General features: G+C 32.8%; 1 pseudogene; it reads right to left on the bottom strand.

The window, feature by feature from the left end:
• Positions 1 to 4238: 4238 nt before the first annotated feature.
• Positions 4239 to 4354, bottom strand: LOC111745508 (annotated as a pseudogene).
• Positions 4355 to 7240: the final 2886 nt, after the last annotated feature.

The following is a 7240-nucleotide window of genomic DNA, read 5'->3' as shown; positions in this document are numbered from 1 at the left end:
CAGAGGAGTGAATCAGTGACATAGGGGATGGGATAGGAGAGAACAGCCAATCAGAACAGCAACAAGAAAAAATAATTTAAAAAAATGAAGATAGTTTAAGAAGGCTCTGGAACAACATCAAGCATAATAACATTCACGTTATAGGGATACCAGAAGGAGAAGGGAGAGAGCAAGGAATTGAAAATCTATGTCAAGAAATAATGGTGGAAAACTTTCTTAACCTGGTGAAGGAAATAGACATACAATCCCAGAAAGTTCAGAGGGTCCCAAACACAATGAACCCATAGAGGCCCTCACCAAGACACAGCATAATTAAAATGTCAGAGGTTAAAGACAAAGAAAGAATCTTAAAAGTGACAAGAGAAAAACACTTAGTTACCTACAGGGAAGCTCACATAAGACTGTCAGTTGATTTCCAAACAAAAACTTTGCAGGCCAAAAGGGATTGGCACACTTATATTCAAAGTGATAAAACCCAGGACCTACAACCAAGATTACTTACTAAGCACAGCTACCATTTAGGATCGAAGGACAGATAAAGAGCTTCCCAGACAAAAAAAAAAAAAAAAAAGCTAAAGAAGTTGTTTACCACCAAGCCAGTATTACAAGGAATGTTGGAGGGACTTCTTTAAGAAAAAAAAGATATGTATCAAAGGTCTAAATAAAGAATGAAGATTGCTACATATCTTTCAATAAGCACTTCAAATGAAAAAGAATTAAATGGTCCAATCAAAAGATAGGGTGGCTGAATGGAGAAGAAAACAAGACCTTTACATATGCTGTCTACAAGAGACCCACTTCAGATTAAAAGACAAACACAAACTAAAATTAATGGGATGGGAAAAGATATTTTATAATGGACCTACAGGGTAGTGTGCTGAGTGTAGTAAGTCAGACAGAGGAAGACAAATGCCATATTATTGCATGTATATGTGAAACATAAAGAACAAAACAAACAAACAAGCAAAAAACAGAAACAAACTCATAGATACAGACAATACTTTGAGGGTTACCAGATAGGAAGAGGTTAGGGGAATCAATGAAAAAATGGGGAAGAGATTAAGAAGTAGTTTGGTAGTTACAAAACAGTTATGGAGATAGAAAGTACAGCATAAGGAATACAACAAATAGTATTGTAATAGCTATATACAATATCACGAGGGCACTAGATTTATTAGGGTGATCACTTTGTGAGTTATATAGATGCCTAATAACTATGCTGTATAATATAGTATTGTATGCCAACTATAACTAAAACATAAAAAAAATATTAAGATGGTTAACAATGTTGTAATAAATATATAAGGGGAAGAAGGTTACTAGATTTAACCTTCAAAGGGTGATCACTTTGTTAGTTATGTGGATCTCTGATCTCTATGCTATACAATTGAAACTGGTATATTATTATATGCAACTGTAAGTGAAAAAAACTAATTGAATTGTACAATGTAAATACAAGCAACTAATTGTCTATTATATTTCAATAGACAAAAAACCTAATAACTAAATAACAAATAGAAAATAAATAATAATAAATAAAATAATGAGATACTACTATAAACTTATTAGAATGGCTAAAGTCCAAAACTCTAATACACCAAGTCCTAGTGAGAATGTGGAGCAAAAGTTATTCTCATTTACTGCTATTGAAAAAGAAAAAAAAAAAAAGATAGTTCGGCAGTCTTTAGAAAACTATACATAGTCTCAGAATATGATCCAACAATTGTGTCCCAGGTATTTAACAAATTAGTTAAAAATTATCATACAATAGCCTGAACAGAAATGTTTGCAGCAACTTTTTATATTACTCCCAGTACTTTAGGAAACCGTGATGTCCTCCAATAGATGAATGGACTAAAAAAACTGTGGTACATCCCTACAATGAAATATTATTTAACAATAAAAAGAAATGAACTATCTAGCCATAAAAAGATATGAAGGAAATTTAAATACATGTTGCTAAATGAAAGAGGCCAGTCTGAAAAGGCTTCATATTATATGATTCAAACTATATTACATGCTAGAAAAGCCAAAACTATAGAAAGTAAAATGTTTAGTGGTAGTCAGAGGTTTTGATGGGAAGGGGTTGGGAATGAATAGGTAGAGCACAAGGCATTTTCAGGGTAGTAGAACTATTTTGCATGATACCATAATGATGGACATATGATATTATGTACTTGTCGAAACTCATGAAATTACAACACAAAGTGAACCCTAATGTAAGCTATAGACTTTAGTTAATAATACATATCAATCTTGGTCTGTCAATTGTAACATCTACCACACTAATGCAAGATGTTAATAATGGAGTAAACAGTGTGGGAAAACATGTATATAGGAATTTTATATTCTATTCAATTTTTCTGTAATCCTAAAACCGTTTTTAAAAATGAAGTACATTAATTAACAGTAATCTATGATTGATATTAAGCTTCTGGAACAGAGGCTAAATTAAAGAAATTTTAGTCAGATGGCATTTGATTAGATACATTAATTTTAATGCTTCAATGTGAATGTAAAATATTTGATATAGTGTTAGAGATTTCAGAATTGTAGGTGAAAACCCAACCAGTTATTCATTAAAAAATATTTTATGGCCATTTCCCTTTTGTATATAAGGAATGCTAGAAGATTGTAGGACATTTGAGTTTGTCACATACATTCTCCTCTCATTGCCACTTTCATTTAATAGATATACCAGGTTGCATGCAGTAATCCACTTCCATGTGCATTGCTTTTTTATTGGTAGAATCTTATCAAAACTTGAAATTTTATGATTAGTTAATTTAAGAAAAAAATATTTTGAAAGATACATTGTCAAGCTTGATAAGATCACCCACCTAGTAGCTTACGTGTATCTAGTACATTGGTGTTTTAATTACTTCAGGGAAAGATATGTCCATGTTGTATTTCTTGCAGACTCATTAATGATGTGCTACAACAGAATCAGATATCTATTAAGAGTCCCAATAGATAAGAAGTTGATTCTCTGTAATTTTTCAACAGTAAATTTGATGCCAAGTGCTCTCTCCGATAAAGATAATTTCTCATATAAATTTTCTACTCAGCTTCAAAGCACTTAGAAAAGTGAAAGTTGGTCATTCTTGAAAACTTATGACCCCTGCCTCACCGACCCTTCCCCAAAACTCACTTTAATATGAACACCTATATGCTCAGAAGGTGATTAATAGTACAGGCCATCAGAGTATGGGTGAATGATATAATATTGGGGTTGTCATTCTGTGGGACAAGCAATTTTTAAACTGAGGATAATGTTTCTGTTTCTCTTTTTCCCTTTGTTCTTTCTTTTATTTCGAAGTGTACTTTCACTTTTTTTTTTTCACTGAATTGCTTAACTCAGCAGTATATGAATATCTTTGATGGGTCTTCATTTAATTAGTTGTTGAAAATCAGTCAGGTGGTCATATTTTGGGGTGCCAAAATCTGTTTCAGGCTGTTAAGGAATATGCAAGGAAAGAAAATTGGTTACTTGTACAATGCATTTGCATTTTATGAAACAAACTTCAGTGCAAGAGCTTGCCATAAACTTAATCCACATGTGAGGAACTGTACCTCTTTCAATCTTGCGTATCAACATCAATAGTGATAAGGTCATTTTATTAGATTTGGAAACTGAAATTAAAAGACCTTAATTAATTTTTTCTACATCTTCATTATCTTAAAGGGAAGAGAGTATGGGTCCAAAGGAAAAAAAAAAGAGAGAAGTTATTTCAGGAAAAATAGAGGATTTCTACACTGCAATCACCCTCAGAATATTTTCTTTCCCCAGTTTCACAAAAATCAATGCGCCTCTATTAGAACCTATTAGATATTGTTATTCTTGGTTGTGGAGACTAAACTTCTAATTCATAGGCATTGCAAGTGTTGCAAAACATTTAGGAGGGAAATATCTTTTATCTTCTGTATTTCATGTAAGTGATCAATAGCAAGAGAAAGAGAAATTAGGAAAATAGCAAGAAAGTAGACATAGTTGGACTTCATAATCGATTAGAAAACTCTTCTAGTTCAAGCTCATGTACATTGTACACACACATATATGCATGCACACATGTATTTATATATATATACGGATATACATACATGCGTGTGTGTGCATGTATGTTTGTCTCCTGTATGTGAAAGACACAGTAGAACTGGTCTATAGAAGATAAAGAGCAAAAAGTGGCCTAAGTCCTGTTTTCTTTTTTTTTATTATTATTTATGATTATTATTATTTATGCCTACAGCACCTGGTCTTCCTAGGTGGTCTCCCATTCAAGTACTAACCAAGCCTGACCCTGTTTAGCTTCCGAGATCAGACATCGGGCTTGTACAGGATGGCATGGCCGTAGACCATGGACCATGGCTCCACTGGGGTGCGAACCCAGGACCTTCTGCATGTAAAGCAGACATGCTAAACTCTACACTATGGAACGACGTCCAAGTTCTGTTTTCAAGGAGGCAAAAATGTATTGAGACACATGCAGTTAAACTACAATTATAACAAAATGCCTAATAGAAGACATCTAGACTAGGTTCAAAAATAGAACAGAATGATGAATTTTGCCAAAAGTCAAGGAAAGAATCATTAAAAGAGACAAATACATATAAGAATATGAATAAGAGTTATTAAATGGTATGTATAGTGTGATGGGAGTGTTGTGAGTTCTGTGATTCATTCTAGTGAATTATCAAACCTGAGATGTATCCTGGAAACCCTCAATTTTGTAGCCAGTTGATCAGAAGTGCAAGCACATAAGGATCCTACATGTGGCTGGCATCTGAAGTAGGACCCGTCTTGTAGGACCATGCCATTAAACCTGTGGATTCTAACACTAGTACTAGGTGTACTGGATTGTACCTCAGTACAACAGTTGGTGTCAGAATATAGATGCTCTAATAGGATATTATAAGGACATGAGAATTAATGACTGAACTCTGAAGTATCAAGTTTATACTTTTTGTTGGAGTTTAATATTTTTATTGTCATTAGATTGGATATTTATCATCTCTACATTTAGCGCATCTTTTAAAGCATGAAAATTACTAATTGACATGGTCTTGAATTTTAAGAAACATAGTAGCTGAATCTAGATTACAAAAATAAACAACAGGGAAGTAAGAATATTTGTCAGATGAAAATAATCATTAGACTATAAAACAAATAAGAGTAAAATACAAAACATTACCAGAAATGCAAAAAGTAAATGTAAATCAAAACCACAATGAGATGTCATCTCAAACCTGTTAGAATAACTACTACTGATAATACAAGTGATGACACCCATTGGCAAAGATGTGGAGAAAAAAAAACCTTTGTGCATTGTTATTGGAAATGTAAATTGGTGTAGCCACTGTGGAAAATAATGCGCAGATTCCATAAAAAATTAAAACTAGAACTACCACATGACTCAGTTATTCTACTTTCATGTATTTAACCTCTAAAAATAAATATAACTAACTTGAAAAGCTATCTACACCCCCATATTCCTAGCAACATTGTTTACAATAGCCAAGACATGGGAGGAAACAATTTAAGTGCCCACTGATGAATGAATGAACTTGATATTTGCTTTTAAGTCTTTTTCAGTTGTTGTTTGTTTGTTTTTTCATTCAAGTGGTATCATACCTCTTGATTGCAGTTGGCTTTGAACTCTCTGGGTCCGTCTTCTGGGAACTGCTCGGCTGTAAGTAGTTATATTCAGTTTAGTCTATTTCTACTTAAGAGACTCCTATTACTATATTTGAAGGTTGAAAAAGCCCAGGGGATGATAACTCAATTCTGTTATATGGTGTCACCAAGTATTACTGACCTTTCTCCTGAAGAACACCAATTATAACACCTACACAATTCGATGGGGAGCTCTGGCTAACACCATCCTCTCCTGTATCTAAAAGAATATGTATATATTATAGAGACTAAGTTTAGCTCTTCTCTCCTCCTCTGAACCCCTGCAGAACTCTGATCTATGCTACACACTTCATTGTGGATTAACATTGCTACTTACTTGGGTATTTATCATTTTATGTAAATGCAATGTCTTTTCATTTGACTGAACCATTCAAAAATAAACCTTAGTATCACAAATTGCATGGTAGATTCCCACATAGGTTTTATGATTAAGAAACACCTAGAAATGATAGCACTCAAAAAATCTCTAAGTGCCTACCTAGGGCAGTGAAGAAAGCTACAAAAGTGTATAATAGCAGTTTGCAACTTCCAAAGCTTCATAATGGAAACAAAATCAGAATCACCATCTATATTCATAGTATTGTAGTTCATTGCAACAAAATGTGATCTAATAGACAACACTCAATAACTACTTTTCCTTAATCCCACATTTTCTTTTAAAATAATTTATATTTTAGTGAGATTAGTCACAGGTTTCCAATGCAGAAAAGAAAATAGCATTTGGTTTTAGCTTTCAATCATTTTATACTCTTACTTAAATCATATGTTCTAATGATTATTTTTAGGTGACAAACATTTCTACTTCTCTGTGGCTTATCTTCACAATCTAGATTCAGCTACTCATTTTTCGCCTTATAGCAGGACTGGAGAAATTAGTGACCCTTATTAATTACCTGAACATTTCTCTATTGATGTATTTAAATGTATTCTTAGACATAGGTGTTTACAGTGTTAGGCTTTTATATGCTGAGGAGGAAGCACCCATGGGCTTTAATTTATTTTTCTTGCTGTCTACATTCCCTCTTTATTCTGGGAGTAATAGCAAAGAAACCATTTCCTTTTTTTTTAGGTTTAATATATCAGAAATAACAAACATTACAAATACTACAAAATTAGCTTCACAAAGAACAATTCTAAAGGCTTATATGACTCTTTAAATGTTATTTTTCCAAAGTACTTATTTAGAGAAGATGGAAGATTATCACTCACAAACAACATTCATAAAATACTGGATATTTTTATTCATTGTTTTTGGAAAAGATTTGAGTTATTTAAGAATTATGTCCATAGAACAAAAAAGTTAAAGAACAGTGTAGTTAGCAATGAATATAAGAAGTTTAAGAATCATAAATTAAAATTAAGGAAAATAATAATTATTCTACAAAAAAAAAGGTTGGATTTCCATATACTTCCACCATGCCCCTATACACACACACACACACACACACACACACACACACACACACACACACACTCCACATACAACCTACTCATCTTTGTTAAAAATGTCAAATATTGTCCGATTGTTATATGTGGCTAACAGTCATG

The sequence above is a fragment of the Pteropus vampyrus genome, unplaced genomic scaffold, assembly GCF_000151845.1.
Source record: "Pteropus vampyrus isolate Shadow unplaced genomic scaffold, Pvam_2.0 Scaffold156, whole genome shotgun sequence".
NCBI lineage: Eukaryota > Metazoa > Chordata > Mammalia > Chiroptera > Pteropodidae > Pteropus > Pteropus vampyrus.
This window is presented reverse-complemented; position numbering and strand designations above follow the sequence as displayed.